Genomic DNA, 24,943 nt, shown 5'->3' on the forward strand with positions numbered 1-24,943 from the left:
TCTTGTATTGCGCTAAACAAAATTAGCAAACAAAACAAAACTACTATGAAGATAAAATGGTAGGCACCATGTCATATACTTTAAAAAACTCAACCACAGCAATTACTAGAAACACAGATATATCCCAAATTTTAAGCATATACAAATGTTATGTTTCAAGTGATACACAGAGTATTTAAAAAGGGAAATAATTCTGTCACACATTTCTTAAGTTCTGTTTTACATATATGTTCAGACCAAATAAAGTTTGAGTGATAAATCAGTGTTTCATCTTCTATTCCAGTGTTTTAAACTTGACCCAGCATATTTTATTTTTAATTCCTCTGCTGATTTTTATTTTGAAAATTAAACTATGTAGATTTTCAGCATTTACCAGGTGTTCATACTGTAAGGATTCATTTATAATAATAGCCTGTTCAGGATTTAGATGTAATAACTAAGTATGATTCAAAATGCCAGTGATTAACAAAATTCTTCTATAGGCTTTACCTTTTAAATTAGTATTTGTACATAAATACTAATTTGAAAAAACATAAACTATTGTCCAAAATATAACTCTAGAGAAACTAGCTTAACCTTTAAGTTTCAGTGTATTTTGTCGTCTATCCACTGACTGGAGTTGAAGTAAAAAGTTAACTCAAAACCGTGATAGTTACTTCCTTGTACAAATTGACATATACTTTTAAGACAGAATAGCGTTTGTAAGATTTTTTTGAAGCTTAAAAAGTGTTTTACTTTTTAAGTTAGAGTCATCCTGATTACAAGATGTATTCCTAACAGTTTTCTAGTCTTTCATATGAAGACTTACAAAAGGCGGATTAGGGGGTGGGGAGGTGGTCATTAACAAATCCACTACCATGTGGCAGTGTTTCGCACTCTGCTCTTAAAGGAGTTTTGGTTCGAGAGAGATCATGAGATAGAGTTGTTGTATTACGATATACTCCCCTCACCCTTTCCCCAAAGATTTCTTAATAACAGGCAGGATTCAGTGGGTAGCTCATTTGGAAAGAAAGCGTATGCAATACGCGAGTCAACCCCTACCTCTCAACATTTAAAATAAAATCCCAAATCCGTTTTCTCCGGGGAAGAAAACTTTTACTTACAAGTTTTGTAGGAGTTGGAAAAGGTTTTGAACCTAGAGTTCATTGGACGCGCTTTTTAAAACCTGTCTGCAGTTCATGATGCTGATAACTTTAAAAGCCACCTACAGACTGACTACATGGCTCTCTGACAGCAGTGCCCCTTGCTGGAGTAGAGCGGCTTTCCCGAGCTTACCTGGGCTGCCGGCGCGGGGCCGGACGGGGGCCGCAGTCGCGCTGCGCTGCGAGCGGGCTGTGCGCGCTCCGGGAGTCGCCCGAACAATGCGAGCGGGGCGCGGAGCGCGCCCGGCCTATGGGCGTTACGTCACTGCGCTGCCTTATAAGGCGCTCCGCGTGTGCGGCGCGGGCGGCGGGGGCGCCGGTGACAGCCAGACCCGCGGCGGCGGCGGCGCAGCAGCGCGCCTTGGCTCCGCCGACGCTCAGACCGTGTGAACCGACCTTGGGTCCCAGGCTCCCCGCAGAGAGCCATGGGCGGCGGGCCGGGGACGCCGACGCCCTCCTGCCAGGCAAACCAAGTCATTGGGGGTCATGGTCGATTCGCTTGTAACTTTTTCCCCTCTGGGACTCTAAAGCTTCTGTTATTGCTTCGGATTCTTAAATACACATCCTGTTATTCTTATTTAAACTTTTGTAAATAGGTTTTTGTTACGTTTGTTTTTTGGTTGCTGGGGGGAGAAGGGAGAGGGAAGCCAGAGCCTTCCCCCGCCCACCCCAGAGATCTCTGGGGGCGATTTAGACTTCAAACCTTCTCTTTCCTCTTTGTAAAGAGTAGGGGTCCTCAGAGGATAGTATTTTATTTCCTGATGATGTAACTACCAAACAATTCTTCAAGTGATGATGGGAAGGCCAGATGAAATTTTATTTTTTCAGTGTTTCTCCTTAAAGAACCTCCTCGTTCCTCATTTCTGCTTACCTGTGTTTTAATGAATATAGTTAAAACTAATTCGTTTATTTGGCAGGGAAAATATTTATTAAAGAACTTAAATGTTTTGTACTGTACTTTCAAGGTCAAGTATAAAAATAAAACTTTAGAACCAGTTTTAATCCAGTTGTTCTCTTCTGCCAACAAACAAAATAAAAAATAAAGACGTGAGAAGGAAAAGGAAACTGATTAAATGTGGCTAAATTAAGCCTGTTACCCTCTAATGTGGGGCAGATTTACTTATATAAATCCTTTTTTTGATAAATGAGAATTAGCCTCCTAATTACTTGGCACATCAATAAGAGAAGTAATCTCTAAAGGCCTAGCCAACGATGTGAATCTGCTAAATAAATTAGATACGTGGCTGCTTTATTTGCAAGCTTCAAATGAGTAGTTTTAATAACGTGAGTCTATATAACTTTTAAAATTACATTAAGATAGGATTGCTTCCTATTATGATGTACATATGTCTATAGTATTATTGTTTCCATATGTTTTTTTCAAACAGGAATAATGAAAATAGTGTGTTTGTTTCTTTTCCTTAGTGTGGGTGGAGAAAATGTGGCTGTAGAGAATGTAGTGAGTGAAATGGTATGCAGAAAGATGCAAGGCGCAAAAATAAGTGTGTGTCATCTTTGTTAAACTGTGGGCTCACTTCGACAGTTCTAGATCACTCCACTTGTCCACTGAGAAGCCTAAATTAAACTAACCCCTGCTTTTCATATATACTGTTTTAAGAGAAGTGAATGACTGAACTTAACTTCAACTGAACTTAAAATTTAATATTTGATTTGCGGTTTTGTATTAACCTTTTAGATGTTGGTTTGTTGGGTTTTATTATCTATTTTATACTTGTAAAGTGCATTTGAATCTTTTTTAGTCTATGCGTACTTCGTGCTTATTAAACATCCTTTTTGAGACTTTGATGCTAGATTTGATTTATTACAAATGAGGTGAAATGACTTATGAATGCTATATGAAGCATAAACACCTGAGTCTCAGCTCCAAACTGGTAACATAAAGGACATTTACACCAATGCTAGTATTTTTGTAAGTTGTTTTGCATCCTTTTCCCATCTGATGGGTAAAAGTTTCTTAACATTTGACACTGCCTTTTATTTCTCATGTTTTTGTACTCATGCTTTGGATTTATAGTCATTCTTTTGACTTCTCAGTCCCCTGTAAAATATTTTTGCAGTATTTTTTCTTCCTTTTCTTTATCTGGGGTTACTAAAGAATAGAAAAGTTAAGTGGATACAAGCGTTGTCTAGGGCTCTTGAGGCAAGAGAAAAGAATATTAGGACTCCTATGCCTTGCGTGCCTTGCCTGGTGCTGTTACTTCCTGAAGTACTGGTCTCTGACCCAGCTATGACTCAGTGTTCCAACTGAGGTTGTGATATGTGACCACTTTCTTCAGGAACCAATAGTAGCTCTCGTTTGTTGAGCTTTTAATTCAAATTTATGCCAGTCACTGTGCTTAATGCTCTAACATAAATTCCATCATTTAATCTGCACAACACATTTGGAGGTGGTATTAATCATACTTTTCAGACATTTGGAAGAGTAAAATGACTTGACCAAGACTACACTGCTAGTAAAATAACAAATGCAGGGATTTGAACCAGCCTTAGTCTTGTCTTCCATTAATGGTTTGTTCAGAATCTCTCAAAGATTTTGTTGGTAAAGAAGTGTTCGATTTAATTGAGAAGTTTGTATCTCTGTTTTCCGGACAGAATGGTAAACTAGGAAAACCAAGACTCACCTCTTTGTAGGTCACATACCAGGCCACCCCGATTGTGTACTGAATAACTTCAGGGAGTGTTGTTCACATTGGATTTGTATATTTACTAAGACAGTTTTCTTGAGGATGTTGGCAACGTCTTGTTCTAATAAAATGAGAATATTATGATAATTTTCCAACGGATGTTAAGTCAGGGGTCTTGAAGAAGGAGAATCTTTGACACAGGAGCACCCTGGGTCTTGTATCACGAGCTCCAGCCAGTCATTGGCAATGTGCTTTGTTAGCCACATGAGTCGACTTAGTAGATTTTTATTTCCTTCCCTCTTTCTACCAACATTTGTGACCACAGAACCAGCTCACAATGATTCTATCCTGTTTAACAAGATATTGGGTTGCTTTTCAGAAACAGTAGACCAAAACTGCATGTTACGCAGCCAAAGCATGCACCGTGGTGAGACCTTTCACCTCCAACTGCACCTAGAACCAAGTCTTGCTCCCCCACCCCACACATACGAAAGAAACCACAAGACCAAGGCATAACTGGAACTTGAACACTGGAACCCTTTCAGAAAATGAAGGGTCCATTGTCCCAGAAGGTCCAGTGCTGACACCCCTTACAATAAATGGCCAAGTTCCAAAGTTCTCCAATTAAAAAACTTGCCCCACCAGCTCTTCCACATAGGTGTTCCCCTAACCCCTTATAAACCCTAAACTAGTTGAGCAAGCAAAATGGATTTGAGGCAGCATTAGGTCTATTTTCTCAGTTGGTAGCTTCTCAATCGACCAACATTTCCTTACTCCAAACTGATATTTTGAGTTTGGGCCTTTTGAAGCATTGAGCACACAAACCTTGGGTTCAGTAGCACATTCTCTTTGAGATGTAATTTTTGTTCTCTTGGTTTGACATATTTATTATGAAAAGAATAAATAGTGTTATTATGACCACCGTCCCTCAGTCCTGGCAGAAAAAAATTTTCCTTCCTGTTCCTGAAGTCTGATTGCTATATGACTCTTCTTATTTTATAATCAGGATTTTTTACAAATAAGCATACCTACAAATTAAAGTCTTTTCTACAATTAGTAATCTGAATTTATGATCCAAGTCAGGAATAGCTTTAAGTTGTTATTTGGAAATTGTACAAAGGAATTTTCCTACCAAGCTAATTGCTTTCTAATGTGGAAGAAGGGCTTATAGGCAACAAGGCTGGAAACTGGGATATATCAAGTCGATTGAAATGTGTGAAGTCACTTTTGTTAGGTAGTCAAAAACATTTGCATATCAGCAGTTTCCCATAGTTCAAGCTAATGCCAGGTTATTACAATGACCACAGCAAGTAGTGTTAGTAATGTCCACAAAGTCATTGTTAGTTAACTGTTTTAAAATACTATTAACATGTTACTAAGCACATCAAAGCTAGTTCCTCTTTATGAAGTGACCACTCTTTCTTTCCATCATGTCCTGTCTCCCTGCCTTTGTTTCTTCTTGTGACTGGTGAAGTCTTTCAGTCATCCAGACAAGTGACAGAGAAGCAGCTTTCATAATTAACTGAACTTTTCTTGCAGCTGCCCATAATTTTCACTGCTGGTTCTTTCATCAGTTAAGGGATGATGTGCACTGTCCCTGAAAGCTCTGCTGCAGGCTACTTACAGGATGATAACGCTAACTTTGTGATACATTTGCTCCTTTATCTCTTATGAAATAGTATATGTGGAAACATATACGTGCAAACGACAATAGTTCTTATTATGGGCATGGTCCTGTATGAGAAGCTGAACATAGCGGGGACAGTTCCAGGACGGCATGGGGAGAGGCAGAATTCTGTGGTCCTGCGTCGCTTTAGGCTACAGTCAACTGGCCAGAGTGTGAGCTTTTGGCACGGAATATTCTGACACCTCACCGGCAGCCTTCTTGCAGAGCAGCTTTGCCTCTGAGCATTAGGCAAACCTGCCGTGGATACAGTGCTGATCTCTCCTCTGTTGCTATACAATTTAGGAGGAAGGCTGAAGGGACTGAACACACAGGTGGGCAACTGTAGAAGGGGCAGCTACTAGGGAAGTCTGAGGGTAAAAACACCTTCTCTCCATGAAAGGGAAATCAGTTTTCTAACTAATCTCTTTCTTTCACTCTTCTTTCTGTCCCCGAGGTGGCATCTGCCTAACTCTGTACACATAAATGCCGACACAAAATATACCACATCCCTAGGCAGCATAGCATTTACAGTGTGCACTGTAATAGCCTTTTTACCAGAAGTTAATGGCCTGCAGTAAACTTAGATTTACATATAGACCCTCTCACTAATCTGTGGCCCAGATCTCCTGTCCTTGAAGTTTCTAGAGACCCTTCAGCTTCTTAGTTATACTTCAGCTAACTTTGACTTTAGCATGGGGACCAATACCCTTGAGAGCTAACTTGGGGTAATTACAGGAACAGTGTCAGTGGTGATATTAGGGAATGGGCAGCCCTTTCTTAACATTAAAATGAATGGTATTTTGTGGCTTTAAAATTCATTTTAAAATAGTTCAGTGCCCATGATAATTTGCAAAATGTAGAAAAGTAGAAGACATTTTACACCTAGTCCTCCTATATGAGTGCTGCCAACTGTTAACAATTCAGTGTACTGTTTCTTTTTAAAAAGTCTTTTTCTAAGCATTTGTTAAACATAATTGTTTCATACTGTGAGCATATGTGTGTACTGTGTGTCTTTTTACCCTTATTTTATATATGTGTGTATATGTATATATGTATTCATGTTCATGGCTTTTCTGTGTAGATACTAGATTACTTAAAAGCGCATATTTGCATATTTTCCTTAGAAATGATAGTCATAAAGCCAATCACTGCCTGCTTTCCCCTGATATTGACATGGTGTTTGTTCTTCACCAAGTGAAGCAGGGAAGTCTTCTGTTGATCAGAGACCTTGTGGTCTTGGTTTACATGGGATGCTGTGAATTGGCTATGGGACTCTGGTGAGCTGCCAATAGGTGAGCAGAATGACTTGGAGAGAATGAAGACTTGATAATATGCCACCACCATAAGATTATTAAATAGGAATCAGGAAAAGCCTGCTATTTAGGTCCAGTCCATTTGCTTATTTATTCCTGCAAACATTTTGCGTTTCCTAGGTAACTAATAATAGTTTTGAGAAATTGTTGAACTCACAAGTTTTACAGGAGGAGTAAAAAAATCCTCGAATCACAGAAATTAGAGACGGAAAAGACCTATTAGGTCATCTTCTTTGTCCCTTGCCAGTACAGATTGTTCTCAATGTTTTGTCCAGTTCATTTTTTAAAGGGACTTTGTCAAATAGTTTGTACACCTTATCTGTTTCAAGTAATACATTAAAAAAAAAAACACATAAATTTTCTGTGTAGTTGTGGAGCTTGATTTCAGGGTAAATATTTATGAAAAAAGACTTTTGGGTTTTATTAGTTGGAAGTCATTGGAACTGTTTAGAATGTTATTGGAATAGTTGGCCAACTAAGGGTAAAATAAATGGGTAAGTTAAATTTAGTATTTGTTTTCTTTTATCACTGGTAACCCAAATGCAGCAATGCATGAGAATTAACTTTTAATCATATAAACTCCTTGAAATGGGTTTAGAAGCCCTGAGGAAATAAAGCATCTAGGAAGTAAAGAAAATTGGGAGAAAAATGGTTTATTCTAAGATTGTTTTATAAAAGAGACATTTTTAAATTTGCCCTCCTGTCCCCAATTCTGCTTTGTCCATTATTTTACAGTTTACTATTGTTTGATGCAAAGGTGACTTCTAATTGTAAAATCCTTTCCTTCAGTCCAGTAATTTCTTCCAACTCCCAAAGGGAAAGAATTAAACTGTCACATAGAGCGGTCAATAGTGGTGTTATAGACTAAATGCTTCAATTCTCTGTATTATGGCTCAAAATGTCTCCACTGGGAAGAATAATGAACAAATTAAGAATAAGAAATGTGCTTTGAGTTTTATTATGAAGGATGATTGTTTCATAAAACCACATTTTAGAGTGTAGAAAGGCCGTAGAAAACATTTGCTCTACCTATTGTTGCCTCGTGTTCCCACTTTTTAAATGAGATCATTCAAGCTCAGAAAGACTAAAGGACTAGCCCCAAGGTCAATAATAAATTGGTGACTCAGCTGCTATGTTTTATGGGTTTGTATATCTCTGTCGGAAAACATGAAAAAACAAAAGATGGGCTAAACAATGTGATTAGAACTGTCAAAAAGAGTGTATCTGAAATCCTAATTAATATTGGAGTAATTTACTTAGGTTTATACTAACTGCAGAACTAATTTGGAGCATTAATAAAATAGTCATCCACTTTATTGGTTAACAGTACAATCTTTTTGTTGCGTTTCTTTCAAATTGGATATCTGTATATTGCTTGGTAATCAACTCAAGCCACAAAGATTGGCCATTTGTTGACAACTCTGGCCAAAAATTTAATGGAGAGGTCTAGACGTTTAATATTAATTCTGTTATCATTTAACACCATTATCTTACATGCTTGCCAATTGGTCATTCTGTACATTAGATATCATATTATAATTTATGTCAGTAGGTAGCCAATCTGCATCATAAAATACGGAGTTGGAAGGTATGTCAAAAGTCATATGTCCACCCTTAGATTCAATTCTCTCTTGAGTCAGAACTCCAACTTTTTTTCAGTTGTCATCAGTTGGTGCTGAACAGCTCCAGGGATTTGTTACTTCACCAGACTAAAAACTGGCTACCTCACAAGTTAAATGGTCAAAGTCTAAAGCTGATCAGAATTTTAATCTTTCTCTAAAGAATTTGACTTTAGAATACTTTGACTCTGAGTATACCATTCCAACTGTATATTGTTATTGTCACATGTTATAGTTCTATCTTTTTTTAATTCCAAAGGACATTATCATCATCTATTATTCTTTTAGTCATTGTTGCTTTAGATGTACCAACATGTTTACCACTTTCTTTGCTCATCATTCCTTCTTTTATTCCAGACTTCCGTCTGGGATCACTTTCCTTCTAGATGTATCGTTTCGAAGTTCCTTTACTGGAAGTCTGCTCTGTGCATATGCTCTTTTTATTTATTTGAAGATGTCTTTATTTTTTACCGTTATTCCTGAGAAGATTTATACTTTGAGTATAGGCTTCTAGGGTGACACTTGTTTACTGTCAGCACATAGAAGATATTCCACTGACTTCTGACTTCTTATGTTACTGTTGAAGTCAGTCATTGGTCTAATTGTCATTTCTTTTATCACTGGCTGCTTTTACAATTTTCTTTTTGTTTTTGATATTCTGTAATTTTATTATTAGGTACTTAAATATAGAGTTATTTTATCCTTTCTGAATTTCATTGAGATTCCTAAATATGTGGATCATTGTCTTTCTTCAGTTCTAGAAAATTCTCAGCCAATATTAACTTATCAAATATGGCTTCTAAATAATTTTTTTCTCTCCTTACCTTTTAAAACAGACACGTTAGACCTTTTTACCCTGTTCTTCATATCTCTTAACTATTCTTTCAGTTCCATCTCATTAACTCTTCAGCTGCATCTTATAATTTCTTCAGGTTTTTCTTCCAGTTCACTAATTCTCATTGTTAATCTGCAATTATATTTTTTATTTCCAAAAGTTTCTCTTTCTTTCCTAATCTGTTTAGCCTTTAATAGTCTGTTACTCTTAACTAAAAATTTCAATCTCCCTTTTTATTTTTAACATATTAGGTATGTTTTACATTCTGTCTGATCATTTAAATGTCTGGGGTCTTTAAATACCAGCAGCCTTGATTCTGCTTCATTTCTTTGGCTTTTCAATCTTTGTGCATTATGTTCTAGTGTGTTTTTGAATTTTTAAATATGAACTCATACATCTTAGAATTTTATATATGAGAATTCTATGTGGTTGTCCTATGAAGTGGGTTGAAGGTGGCTTACTCTAGAGAGGATATACATTTGTTTTTGCCAGATACTAGAGAGTATTTTCAGCCCTGAATATCTAGGCCCAGGGCTTTTGTGTTTTTTTGTTTTGTTTTGTTTTTGGACCACCTAGTTCATATGAATTTGGGCTGCAAATTCTCATGTGGCCTAGCTTGTTATTATAATTTTCAGTGGAGTTTATTTCTCCCCCTACTCCCAATGCCATAGTTCAAGAAAAGCAGTTTTCCTTACAGTTCTTAGAGGGAGGTTTTTTTCTAAGTCACCTTTACACTAATGGTTTAGCTCTTTGCAATTCCAGCTTTATGTAGGGCTTGGATTACCCTAGGCTTTGTCCTCTGTTTTCTGTGCCCTGTTATGTCATAAGAACCAAAATTTAAGTTCACGGAGTTTAAAACGTGATCTCAAAGCAAAAGCCAGCTTTGGTGATTTGCTTACCTCACTGGTCTTTCACTTTTATTTAGTCTTTGGCCTTCGCAAAATTCCTTAGTAACTTGCCATCTCAGGGATGTATACTTTATACTTTTTATTTGGCACTTCGTTTGTTTGTTTTTAGTGAGACAGTAGCTTAGAGTAGCTAATCAGTTTCACCCTCAGAAAATGGACATTAACACAATATAATCTATACTGAAAACTATGTGGGAAATATCTAAAAGGAAATATTTCAAATTAATATATTGGAGCCAAGTGTTTTGTCCTTTATATATATATAAAAAAAAAAATGGAGTTTTAGTTTAACCTCTTAAAGTTTTGCATCTCAGCATTTCCATTCATTGTTCAGGGTACTGATTGACCAGTGATTTTTCAGCTGACAAATAATATAAATATTGTCTCAAATATAAGAACAATTTAGTTTTAGTCTTTGTTAGGGCCATTAGTAGAAATACAGGTCTACTACCTAGGATAGCTATAATCTACTTCCACTTATTGGTTATGTTGTTATTAAATGTAATTTTTCACAGTTGTTACTGATTTTTCACAGTTGTTACTCTTTAGTTTAGGCAAACAGTATAAGTCAGAGTCCAGCATAAAGAGAAATGATTTAAGAGAATTAAAGAAAGCTTTCTCTATAGTTTACTGAGGACTATGAAAAATCCAATATCATTGAAATCTCATTCCAGGTGCTTCAGAGGGAAATTATTTTGATGGAATGATGACACTTTCAGGAAGGTGGCCTATCTTAAATTTAGGAACTTTTGACAGAGCACTAGGCAAGTCTCTAATTTTGTATAGAATACCATGTAATGTAAGATGGCTTCACATGAGCTCCCAGCATATGGTGACTTTAACTTAATTTGCTTTCATTGAGATCTGTCCTCCAAGTAATCTAGAATTTGAGTAACCAAAAAGAAATGACACATTAGCTAGAATGCTTCCAGCTGCAGTCAACAGAAAACTTGGATTCCCTTTGACTTGAACAATGGTGAAATATATCATCTCACAACAAAAAATCTAAACCTAGAGCAGTCTCTATACATGGCATGTTGCTTCTGCTTCTTTGGTTTCTTGTGGCTCAGGCCTCTCCCCCTGGATGGCTTTATCATCACGCTGGTAGCAAGATGGCCTCAGCAGTTCTAGACATCACATCCAGACATATAACACCTAGAGGTAGGAAAAAGATCATCTCTTCTGGTGTCTCCTAAGAAGTCAGGAGACCTTTCTCATAACTCTTCGTCTCCCTCACCATCCACCCAAAGTTGTGCCTGTAGTCTATTTGTCTAGAACTGTCAGAAGGAAGGAAAGTAACATAACTGGCTTATAGACCAATCAGATTTCATTCCTGACTTGGACATACGTTCACACTCATGTAAGTTCTATGGGCACAGTGGATTATTGTTCTAATTTCTCTTTTCTATAAATTCTGAGGACACATTTGGCTTGTAATTTTCTCCATAAAAAATATGGAAACCTCCATTTATGCTGACCCCCCACAAAAAGAACTGCAGAGATGCTATATTCAGCACATTTCAGCAATGCTCACAGACTGGGCGAATTGCATGAACAAACTCATTCAGCTGGTCTGGACTTTCACATTGCTGCCTTTAAATTACTAGATGACCTGTACATAGTTCTAACTGAGTATGTGGCCCGTTGTTCTAAGAAGTGAATTTTAAGGCCAAAATAGGAAGTTAGGAAACTCTTATATTTGAAATTCTATTTTATCCTCACAAATGTATGGTTTTCATTTTTTCTGCCCCCCAAATTAGAGGTGATCAGGACTAAAGCTTTGTGGCATTTAAATCCATCAGTCTTCAAAGTGAACATCACTGCAGTTTGGGAGAGGAACAATTCCCACTGATTTTCTAACCCTTGCCATTATTTTGGAGACTCTTCCTTGCCTTTAGCCTTTAGTAGCTATGGAATGGAAGCAGCAGATGTAATGCTTTATTGGTAAAATCAGAAATTTCTTTTTTCTTGTGGAAAATGAATATTAATATCATGTCACTTGATCTTTTCTTCTAGACATAATATAATATTTTTCTGTGGGCTAAATTTATTATGCTTATTCTCATAGAATATTGAATCTGTTTGACAAAGTGAATTTTTGGCCTCTTTACCTGTACTGAGTCCATCAACACTATGTGTAGAAAATTATTTAGCTCATGCGAAAATATCAACATCTCTAATTTTAGGGTCAATGTAATGTCTCATGAAGTTTGTACGAGAATATAGGGTTAGCTATTTAAGAATCTGAGCTATAAGTAATAGTGAAATTCATCATTATGCTGACCTGCCAGCTCATGTTTCTATATGCTATAGTTCTGATTTAGAAAAAGTTCAGATAATAAGTTTATTTATTTTCCTTCTCCCAGATCGTTCCTTTTCTCTTGATTCACTATCATTTTTTTACTCTCAAAGAATAGAATGTAGTTTTGGAATAGAAACAAAGTAATAGAACTGAAGAGGTTCAATGGATAGAAATGTTGCTGAAGGTTCTGCTGGCAGTGGTCTCTGATTTTGCTAAAGCCAAAACTTTCAGGTTGGAAGAAATAAGTCACCTGCCTAAGGCTATTTATTGAGATATTTCCGTATTTTATTGCCAGATCATTGCTTTATTAATATGATTTGGTGACTACATTTGTTTTAAATATTATAGAAACAATTATTTCTGTTTGCATATTTTTGTTCATTATTTTTCTTAAGCAGTTAGTTGAATTCACGTGAGTGCATGCATGTGTGTGCAAGTCTTACAGTAGCCACTTTTGCGTGTGTGTGTGTGTGTGTGTGTGTGTGTGCGCGCACACACACTTTACCTGTCACTGAATTGCAGTTGCTTTATCCTCAGCTAGGAGTTGAGAGAATGAGATCTTGAAGATGCTTTTCGGGAAGTCCTTAACAATCTAACAATTGCATGAATAGGTCTGCAGCCCTCATCCCAAGTCCGATCTTCAGTCTTCGTGTTTTATGACCCTGGTCAGCCTTCATATAACAAAGCCCATTGGCTGTTCCCAGAACAGAGGTAGAGGGCTGCAGTGGTGACTATGGACTGGGAGTAGCTATGCCTTGCTTAGATGAATGCAGGATGCTCTGTGTGTTTGTTCTTTTAAGGTGTTCCTATGAGGAAATCTGGTGACTCTCAGGACACATCCTTCTGTGTGTAGGTATCTCCATCTCCAGTAACATTTTTAGATCGTAGGTATTTTTGAATGGTAAGATCAAAAAACATTATTGCCCATTTTATAGAATTTCAAGTTTTCTTTGAATCTAAGACTAGATAATAGCTATTTAATGTATAGAGTTTTATGGATTTTCTCTTGTCATAGTGGACATCTAAGAATTATGTAGTTTGGTTGATGAACACAGATGACTAACTCTCTTAATGTAAGTTATCAGAATTGGCTCTCTTCATAACGTAACTTCCAAATGGCTTTATCTTTATGACCTTTTGTATTCCATGGATAGTTGGTTTATATTTTTATGTAAAAGAGAAGTAGAGTTCTATGCTAATTGAGAATTTTTGTTTACCACCATCCCTTTATAGAATACATAGATATTTTTAAATATAATTACATTTTACCACTAACCCCAAAAGTCATTTTGAAGGTAAAAAATCTGACTCCCTCTTTGCTGAATCCACAAATGTGTCTATCAATTTCTTTATACTTTTCTTTCTATTGAATCTGAGTGATGAGACATTCAACAGTCACTTATTAAATACCTACTATTTTAAGTGAGACAAATTTGAGAAGAAAGCCATTTAATATAGGACCAGCATATAATAAGCTTCAGTAAACTTAAGTTCCTTTCCTTTCTGCTGTTATAGCCAAAGTTTTGTGCTCTATGGTGGAAAATAAGACAAATCCCCTGCTTCAAGGAATTTACAACTAGGACTTGATTGGGGAAGTAATAATATAGAAGAAGAGATAGACTATTTGAAATCTAAATGAATTATGCAGGTACATAAATAAAGTGCCCTTTCCACACAGAGGAACAAGTTCTGCATCTGGAAAGGTGTGAGAGAAGATGGCACTTAGGATTTCAGGTAGAGTTCTGTCTCATTTGCTCCTCTGTTATGGATGCATAAGAAGTATAGTCACTAAGGAGGAGCTAGTCTGGTGCCAGATCTGGCCAGGCAGTAGGGGTTCACTGGCCACATTACTCTCGTGTTGCTGGTGTGTCATTCTTTTCTTTCCATGAATAACTGTTTCTTGTGGGGGTTTTTGTGGTTGTTGTTGTTGTTGTTGTTTTTAATGCTTTTAGGGTTTGTGTTGCTTATGGTTTCTTTTGCTCATGGAAGAAACATGGGATTAAAAAAAAGAAATGTGGGATAATGCTAAATTTATATAGATCTTAGGGCAATTTGCATTCTTACAGCACAGAGGGAAGTGAATACTTTAATAATCTTCAAAATGTAGGAAGTTCTCCATTTGCAAAAAGGTTCTTGCAAAGGTTTATTTGTAAGATATTTCCTCACTAAGTAAGGGGTTGATTTCCATACTAGCACAAGGAGGCTTACTAAACCCATGATAAAGCTGAACACCTATTTGTAGGTAGCTGCGGTACTATGGTGATATTGTGGCACAGTAATATCATAGCTCACAAGATTTATACATAATATGATTATTTCAGCATGTAGTGGGGAACAATATTCTTATAGAGTGTACAATTTAAACTGTATATTGGCTCAGCTAGGTTTTTGTGGACTAGCTGGGAGCCTATGTTTTACATAAAACATGATGTTTATTAGTAAATGTGTTTCAGGTTCCCACTTTGGATTCCAGGTGAATACCTCCCTGCCCATATCCATGGCAGCTCGTTGCCAACTAGCCTGAGGAAAATTAAGTAGCTCTGGAAATACTCTTGCCCTCCAGGTGTCATCCTTTTGAGCAGATGGAGGCTGGCTTTTACATGGAGGGAACATTCTCAAGTCAGGTGTTCATAACACTGAGAATGCTTGTATATATTTTATGTGGCCAAGATCGTTAAATATATTTTATTCTTAGCTCTCCCAGGTTCAAGCATGACAGCATATTCTTTTATGCAACTTGCAGTCACCCATGTTCATGACTGGAAAAGCTGAAACCATTCTCCTTTAAAGGATGAATCATAATTCAACTAGCTTTGCAGTTGACTTCCTAGATTTAGTGGGCTGTCACTCAGCAGGACTGTTTTTTGTTTTTTACCATATCCCATAACATGAATGGTAATATCTGTGGGTTTTTTAGGGTACTATATTTCCTTTCTGCTTATGAACAAAAGATTATTTTTTGGCCTATCTCCTTTTCCAGAAAAGACCAAATTCCTGGTAGTGTCAGCCAGATACAGTTTAAGGAACTTAGTTCAACAATAACATAACTATTAATCCATGGCAATGCTTTTGATCTATAGATTGGTTTCAGTAAGCCAAAAGAGGATAATCAATGCAGACTGAAATAAGCATTCGTTTCTTGTTACTGTACATATTACACCAGACTTCCACACTTTATCTCCATAAATCCCCTTCATCTTGAGCAGAAAACCCCTTCTTCTTAATTAATCTCCATTGTGTTTTCTCCTCTTGACTCAGGGCAGTTAATCCCCTAGCAATCTGAATCCATGGAACAGGTGCCTTATTAAAAGACTGTGGTTAAATGTTGGGTAAACTCTAGCAGTGATTGATAGAAAAGAATGTTGATATTTGGTGAGGGTTTGACAAAGGAGCCCCTCACCTATGTTTGATCAACCACTAAGCTATAAAGATAGGCCTTTTGTAGAAGAGGCAATGCAGCTCAGTGGAAGAGAGAACCATTTGCTCTACAGGGAATTACTGTGGTTCCATATTCTGAAGCATGAGTCACGGATGTCTTTATGATTACACATCCCTCCTAGCATATGAGGAATAAACTTTAGAGAAAAGGAAGTTAAGAGAAAACAGAAGTGTGAATAACTGCTAATGGGGCTCTCTCTGGCTCCGTTCCGTCTGCCATTTCATCATACATAAAGGAGGTAGTTCAGAGATTCCTTTCCTGGCAAATAAGTGGCAACACATGTTTGAAACAGTGAATGGAAAGTATAGGGAGAAAATGACAGGCATATGGCAATAGGAAGGCAAGGAAAAATTTGTTGCCCTAATGTTAGCCACATAATTGGTATGCTCTTCCATAGAGGGGCTGTTTTACTTTAAAAAGTCTGCATGCCCTATTAGTGGAACATTTCTGTGGGGAATGTATATATTTTCTAGGGTTTTTGTTTTCGTTTTATTTTGTTTCTTTCATGAATGGCAGTCACCTTAAGCCATTAAGTTCCATACAGAGGTCTTGAGAGAAAGGTTCTCAAAGAGAAAGACAGAACCTAGTCAGGAAATAGGATTCTTTATTAAAGAAGTAAGAACAAAAAATGGAGAAGCACTTAAGAACAATCACTCTGAAGGACTGAGAACCGAAGACTGGGTGGGCCCAAATTACTGTCTTCAGGCATGCTCTTCTTTTAAATGATAATTTTACAATAACAATATTTATGTTGCATTTCTTGCCATAGCAACTAAACCTCAATAGTTTAAGATTCCACAAGTTATCGTAAAGGTCAAGGGTTTTTGTTCCACAATCTATGCATTAGTCAATATTTACTCTCCAACAATTTGAAAGCACAATGATTTATTTACTTTGAAAAAAGTAATTTTCTTAACAAAAAAAAAAATCAATGTATTAAGGGCACTAAAGTCCATTTCGAATTATATGTTATACATGGCTAGTAAGTAGGAAATATGTTTTAAGTCTCTAAAATTTAATTACAGCCTGTCCTTATATTGGAGAAAAGTACTAGAGAGAAACATAATTTGTTGCTCAGAACAGTTTTTTTTTGTTGTTTTTTTTTTGTTTTTTGTTTTGCTTTGTTTGCTCAGTAATGATTATGACAGAGAACATTGTCAGCCTTTAGTTTCTAATATTTAATTAACTGGTCGGTGAAACTTAACTTTAGTTGTTCAGGTTGTGGGGAAAAAATTAATTGGTGTTATTTTTGATTTGGGCCTTGACAATGAATAATATTAGCATGAAAAAAGGATTTTTTAATATGTACATATCTGTGCATACGATTTATACATGTCAATGCTGTAGAAGCCAACTATTCTGTACCTTCTTTCTCAGTATCCTGCTTTATTATGATTGGCACAATTGGCATGATTTTTTTTATATCCAATCTCATGCTTTAAAAATTGATACCTAAGAAGGTAGTCTAAATAAAATGTTGTTTGTAATCAGAAATTTCTCTACATATTTACATGTAGAATAAAGCAGTTCATGACAGAGAGAAGATATGACTAAATTTTATAGCCTGCCCACTACCAATTTTTGTACCACCCACAAGCTAAGAATGTTTTTTTACATTTTAAAATAGTTGGAAAATACCAAAATAAGAATAATATTCCATGATATATAAACATTATATGAAATTCAAATTTTAGTGCCCATAAAGTTTTTTTTGGAATACAGCCACACCTATTTGTTTACACATTATCTGTAGATGTTTTCCTACTACAACAGAATTGTGTAGTTGCAACAAGACCATCTGGCCCACAAAGCATAAAATGTTTACTACCTGGCTCTTTACAATAAAAGTTTGCTGACCACTGTTCTATAGCTTTGGCAAAAAAATACAATTCTAAACAAAGAAAAAAAACAGCTAAAGCAACTAATTTGTGTCCATTTGCCTGGCACCAAATTTTGAGTTTTAGCCCCACTTCTTTTTTAGATATTGAACAATTGATATTCTCTGAAGAATAAAATTATTACCTAGACAATTGATGCCTTTTGATGGAGAACTTAGGTGATATGGTATATTTGAGGGGAAACCTGGAGCAGTCAAAGTAGAAAGCCAATGTTTTGTTTCTGAGACTAATAGTAAGCAATGAACTGGTTGTATTTTATTTCCTATTTTCATGTATATCACTTTCTCTCATTTTACCTTGCCCAGAAAGGAGATGTCCAGGATGAATGACGGTGATTATAGAGCAATTCTGTAAGAGATAGCCACCCCTACTCCCTGCCCAACCTATACTGTATCAAAGCTTTCTGCTTAACTTAAGTACATGTGGTGAAACAAACCACAATGAAAGTTTCCAGTGCTCATGACTAGTTTTCCTTGTCTCTCATCACTATGAATAATTGAGGACTGACTGCATTAAGAAAAGATATTCTACCTCCAGTATTTCCTCATAAATATTAGATTTAATATTCTAACATTGGTTTTTAAAAATTCTTTGAATAAGCCATCAAAATATATTTCTAAATAGACTTAATCTAATTTATCAGACTCAAAAAAGAAGGAAACACTGAAAAGACGGCTTCTTGGTTAAATGTTCCTTATTTGAGAATTTAGATATGATACATTATTTTTGTTGCATATTTTGAGGACTGTTAGGAAAAGGAAACTATATTTCTATATTGTAGATAGCATTGTTTAGATGGGTGTTATGGGTACATGGAATGAAAGATATTTCAAATAAATTGGTCTGCAGGGAATTACACAATACCTAGAGGCTGTGTTTGCTCTAATTTTTTATATCCAATCTCATCCTTTCCAAAATTTCCTCCTTTAAAAATAGAAACCCAGGAAGATCAGCTAAATAAAATTTTTCTTTTATAGTAACTAATTTCTAACAGATGGATTTTTGGCACATAGACATTCACAAATAAAAATGTATATGCATTTTTCACATTGACCTAGTAGTCTTGTTTTGGTTTTAATATAACGTGGACTAACACATAAGAATATTGGAAGAAGGTATATATAATTAAATGAAATAGAATCCATGAACACTGAGTCTGAACCTTTCATAGAGTTTAGGTAAATTTCAAGCTACTCTATTCTTAGATGATTATTAATATTAATTCTAATCATATTTCTATTGGTATTTCAAATCACCTAAGAAGTGATGTGGCTAAATATACATAGAGAAATATGTGGCTAAACACACAGAGAGAAAAAAAATGTATCACTCTATGTTATTTAGGGCTTTGGAGACAGCTACAATGGATGTACTTTGATTATATTAGATGAAGTTTTGTTTATTTTTTTAATGTGCACATTTACTTAAAGGCTAAAATTAGGAACTCATTTCTTTTCATCTGAAAATATCTTTTAAGAGAGAGTAATTTCTGTTCATTGATCTTTATTTTGCATCACATAAAAAGTCTGTTCAATTTTTTTAACAGAATATTTGGTTATAGTTTTCAAAATCAGATTGTTGGTTTCCAGTATCAAGTTATTACACTTTGCAGGTGTTTTGGTCATTTCTTAACATGATACATCCTTTTAGCTTTAATGAGCATTACTAATGCACTAGAGTTAAAAATGGAAATCACATATTTTAAGATCATGTAGGAAATATTTCACCTAATTTTTTCTACAAAGAAGTTCTCCATGAATTACAATGAAAATAATCAAAAATTACAATTTATAGAGGTTTTTGGGTTTTTTGAAATCTGTGTGGTAGCTGTTGTGATTATTGCTGTTTTTTTTTTTTCTCTAGCAGTTTCCTAGCCTCCATTGCATTCTTCAACAAAATATCTCTGTGATAAAACATGAGGAATAATATATTAGGTGCACTGTTCCTGAAATTGTTATGATAGACATTTTGGGCTCCCACCTCCATCTTGATTGTGACTCCACCATGGTCCACCTTTAAAGTATCTTTCCTTAATGCACATTAACGTCCCAGGGATGGTTCTGGAAGCAGACTCCCTGCATTGATCATGAATTCTTCATTTACCAGTAATATAACTTGTTTGTGCCTCCAGTTTCTCATCTAAAAATGAGGAGAGTGAGAATACCTTCCTCATAGGGTTGTGGTGAGTATTAAATGAGTTATAGCCTGTAAGTGTTTCGAGTAATACCCTATGCATAGTAAGTATTCAACTGGTTAGCTCTTATTATACATTTCTAAGATGCCATCTGTGGTGTTCTGGTTGTATTGGATCTTGAAACCCTATAATTCTAAGGTCAGAATCAGTCTGGCAGTATTTAGGATGAAATAAATATAAATGTGAATGAATGCTTTTTGGAAAGTTAGACTATAACACATCTAGAACAGTATTTGGCACATAGTGGATGCTCAGTAAGTATAGAATGAATGAATTAAAATTAAAAACATATACATATAATACTGATGTCATTCATAAAATTCATAATGACTAAATTCTGGAAACCAAGGCCATTCAACCCTCTTAGATTTAGGAGAGATCATTTAACTTTCATCTATATTAATGAAGTATGAATAACAAAGATGGTAATGATGAGAATATTAATAACAAATACATACCAGGTGCTTACTATGTATAAAATACTATTCTAAACACTTTATATTTACATGGATTAATTCATTTAATCTTTACAGCAGGCTGTAAGGTAGATACCACTATTATCCTCATTGAATAGATGAATAAACTGAGTCTGAAAGGTTATAAATATCCAGGATTAAACCCAGGAAGTTTGGCTTCAGAATCCATGCTCTTAACTTTATGTTGTAGATTTCCAGTCAAGATGGCAGAGTAGGTAAACATTGTACTTGCCTCCTCCCACAACCACATCAAAATTACAACTAAACTACAGAATAATCATCATTGAGAACCACCTGAAGACTAGCTGAACAGTTCTATAACTAGAGAAATACAGAATAAGCCATGTCGAGACTGATAGGAGGAGATGGAGATGCAGAATAGGCTGGTCCCACACCCATGGAGTGGCAATTGAGAAATGAGAGGGATATCTCGGCTGCAGAGGTCCCCTCTGAGGAGCGAGGGGTCCCAGCTCCACACCAGACTCCCCAGCTCAGGATTTCAGTGCCAGGAAGAGATGTTCTCATAACTTCTGGCTGTGAAAACCAGCAGGGATTGTGGCTGAGACAGAGAGGGCTGCTGGAGTTTCTGGAGTTCCTCTTAAAGGACCCACACACAGATTTACTCAATTATGGACTCACTCTGAACTCCAGCACTGGGGCAGCAGCTTGAAAAGTGTCAGGGACGTAAGGGGAAGAACTGAATTGTCTGGCTTCAGGGTGAGGCCTGGAGGGGCAGCCTTCTGACAGTACTGGTAGATGCCATTGTTCCTTTGCTGAGTCCCCACTCTCACCCTCCTAGCCTGCAGGCACAGCTAGGCACCAAGTTTGGGTCTCCATCAACCTGGTTAACACCATTCACTCTGCCTTGGTGATTCCTTGAGACACTGCCCCCAACTTGCAGGCCCACCCAAGCCACTTCCAGTGACTTTTCCATACAAATGGCCTTCTTGGCTCATACTAGGAACTTTCCTAAAACCTCTCAAAGGTTCACAAAACCTAAACAAGCAGCATCTGGCCTTGGCATGCCTTATACCCTTTGCTAAGTGGCCCCAAGCCTAGCACTAGTGGCACCTGGGCTTGGTCTTCCAGCACCTCCAAGCCCTGTACAAGTGTCATCCATTGCAGATCACTTTGTAACCCATACCAGGTGGCCTGACTGGGCACAGGCAGTGGCTGATCTGGGCCTGCGCCAGACCCCCTCCCAAGAGTCCCCAGAACCAACACACCTAGTGGCCAGCTTCAAACTATATTAGAGCACCACCCAACCACCTCTACAGACAAGACACCTAAAGGACAGATCCAGCAGGCACCAGAGCCCCACTAAAGTGCATCCTCCTCTGTAGGGTCAGCCCCTGCATAATAGCACCTCCATTGTACTCATGGCCATTCCTCACAGCCAGCCAGCCTGAGGGTCAGTCCTTCTCACTAAAGTGCCAATAGCAATCAAGGTTCAACTACAACAAGAGAGCACACACAACTCACACAAGGGACACCCCCTGGAACACCTGGCTCATGTGACTGAGGAGATTGTGCCACCAGGCCCCACAGGACACCTACTAGATAAGACCATTCTACTAAGACTGGGAGATGTAGCAGATCTGCCTTATAGAAATAAACACAGGGATTCAGCCAAACATGAGACAAACATGTCCCAAATGAAAGAACAGAATAAAGCTCCAGAAAAAGAACTAAACAAAATGGAGACAAGCAATCTAACAAATGCAGAGTTCAAAACACTGGTTATAAGAATGGTCAGTGAACTTAGGGGAGGAGTAGATGAACTCAGTGAGAACTTTAACTAAGAGATAGAAAACATAAAAAATAACCAGTAATGAAGAATAAATCACTGAAATGAAGAATACATTAGAGGGGATCGATAGTAGATTAGATGAAGCAGAGGATCAAATCAGTGATTTGGAAGACAAAGTAATGGAAAACACCCAATCAAAACAGAGTAAAACAGGAAAAAGAATTTTTAAAAAATGAAGACAGTTTAAGGAGCCTCTGGGACAACATCAAGTATACCAACATTTGCTTCATAAGAGTATCTGAAGGAGAAGAGAGAGAGCAAGGAATTGAAAACCTAGTTGAAATAATGTTGGAAAACTTAACCTGTTGAAAACAATAGACATACAAGCCCAGGAAGCACAGAGAGTTCCAAACAAGATGAACCTAAAGAGGCCCACACCAAGACACATCATAATTAAAATGCCCAAGGTTAACTATATTATAAATAAGCTATAATTTCATAATGGTTATTTAGTCCAACCTATTTTTACCTATTTAACATTCATCAGAACAACCATAAAGTACCAAAGGTGCTTGCCTACCCCTACCTCTTTCTGCTCTCCCACACAAGTCTAAAGCACTGACACTCAAACTGGGCTGCACATTGGAATTACCTGGAGCTTTCAGCACTATTGATGCTTCAGTCTTAAGAGATTTTGGCTTAATTTGTTCGCCTTGGGCACTGAGATTTTTAAAAGCTTCTCTGGTGATTGTGGTATTTAACAAACTTATAGATCCATTGGTCTAAGGATAATGAAATTGGTCTAGTCCTAGAGCATGCCTGAGAGGTAGGGGACATTGAGGTAATAGGACCTGGACCCTGGTGCATCCAGGTTTTGAAAATCAAGCCCATTTGCATTGCTTCTTGTTGAGAATTGCTTCCTTTGCATGCAAAGAATACTGGTGCAAATACTAGGTGAAAATAGATTTGGAATTTACCCAGGGAATTAATTGTATATATTATTTTTTTAACTTATTATTAAAAAAAAATCACATAAGCTTTAACATTGATTTAGTCATAGAGCCTTACATAGCCATTGAAAACGCTCATTGGAAAAAGCAAAATGGCTACAAGTGGAAACAGGATAGTGCCTTCCTTTAGGGTTACCAGCTTCCTGCTCGAATGAGAAGAGTAGCCTGACTTTACTAAACTGTTGAGGAAAAATTATATTTATTTTAAATGTTTATGGTTTACCATCTCAGAAGATTAATGCCAAATCCTCAAAAATGTAGTGACGAGCGATGACTCATTTTAGCTCATGTCAAAACAATGCACTTTTGTAATTTTCCTGTCCCTGGAGAAGCTATTAAATACTAAACAAAATGCCTCAGAATGAAACTGATTGAGTGTTTTAAATTATGTACTTTTGCTTGGCTATTAGCCAGACGTTCTTTGGGAAAGCTCACTGCACATCAGGACCTGTGATTTGCACTGACAATGATACTACACAGTTTACACTGCTTAAATATCAGCAGTGTGTATTCTAAAGCTAAATAGTCAAACAAAGCCCAGTCTTTTTGTGTAAACAATTTGTGTAACTCTATTCTCAGCCAAGCGATTTTTTTCTTTGTTAAACTGTGGACAGGCTATACCTAATGGATAAGGTATTTTTCTCTGCATTATTTTGATAAATAACACAGATTCCAACAAGCTTAAGAATAGTAATACATATATTTCTTTTCAAGGTTTATATATTCGTTTCTGTGTAAGTAGTACAATATATCTTGTCCTTAGGAGAACTCAACATAATGTTTTGCATGTGGTCGGTACATAAGATATTTGTGTTGCTGATAATAATGATGCTAATAAACAAAAAACAAAAGGACTAGCTTTTTCATTAATTTCCTATGGTCTGTCTGCTAGTACTATATGAGGCCTTTTAAGAATCAGTGTTAAGCTAACTACATTTTATTTTTTAAGAGCAAAATATTTAAATGATTGACCAACTTCTTAAAGTAATGAGGATATTTACAATGTTAGACATTTTTAAAAACTACTTTATCAGTATAATTTTAATATTAATATTAGTAACCAAGACATTCTTAGTATCCTGTGGTATTTTTTTTTAATTGACTTTTGGGAGTGTGAATTCCTGACAACCAAAAATATGGGGTCACTCAGATGGTTTCTTTCACACCGAATACCTAGGAAAGACTAGGTACTCAATAGATATTTTTTAAATTGAACAGTTGTTCTACTCATAATCATTTCTTATGTGATAAGAATCAATGTCTTCAAATGCAGTTCCATGAGAAGGCATGGAAAAGGCAATGAAAATTAAATACCTTCCTTCCAAGTGATTCTGTAACATGGTGATAGACTATTGTTCCTAAGGCAGTTATTCTGATGCATAAGAATATCTAGCTGTCAGCCCATTCTAAGGTAGAAAATGGTGCGAAGAGTGGTAATTCAAGCTGCATCTGAAAACTATAGATTTGATCCAGGGAGCAAACGTTAGATTATTGAAAGTTGTTACCAGTAGACTCTGGACAGCCAGAAGGGTTAACAAGTCAACAAAATACTTATTAGAAAGGAATTCACACTAAATCAATAACATGTTATTATTTGGTATTAAAAGTATAGCATACAACATGTTATGTTTTCTGCCATTTTAGTTACTTGTCCTGAAAAAAGGTTTCATCAAAGTTGGAGGTTTCACACAAGTACAAACAAAATGGTAATAAGGTGAATTCCATGTGAAGATAGTAAAAAAATTA

The 24,943-nt window shown here is 36.5% G+C and overlaps 2 protein-coding genes across 4 annotated transcripts in view; one reads left to right on the forward strand and one right to left on the reverse strand.

Annotated features, from left to right (window-relative positions):
* FILIP1L (filamin A interacting protein 1 like) overlaps positions 1–1,390 on the reverse strand; it is a 42,358-nt gene extending 40,968 nt beyond the window's left edge. For both annotated transcript variants that reach the window (XM_006916545.3, XM_025050088.1), the window contains exon 1: positions 1,276–1,390. The gene's annotated coding sequence lies outside the window, so the exon portion shown is untranslated. The remainder of the gene's footprint in view (positions 1–1,275) is intronic.
* Positions 1–24,943, forward strand: part of CMSS1 (cms1 ribosomal small subunit homolog (yeast)) — a 333,716-nt gene that overhangs the window by 51,279 nt on the left and 257,494 nt on the right. The window lies entirely within an intron of this gene.

The sequence above is a fragment of the Pteropus alecto genome, unplaced genomic scaffold (genome assembly GCF_000325575.1).
Source record: "Pteropus alecto unplaced genomic scaffold, ASM32557v1 scaffold164, whole genome shotgun sequence".
In the NCBI taxonomy this organism is placed as follows: Eukaryota; Metazoa; Chordata; class Mammalia; order Chiroptera; family Pteropodidae; genus Pteropus; species Pteropus alecto.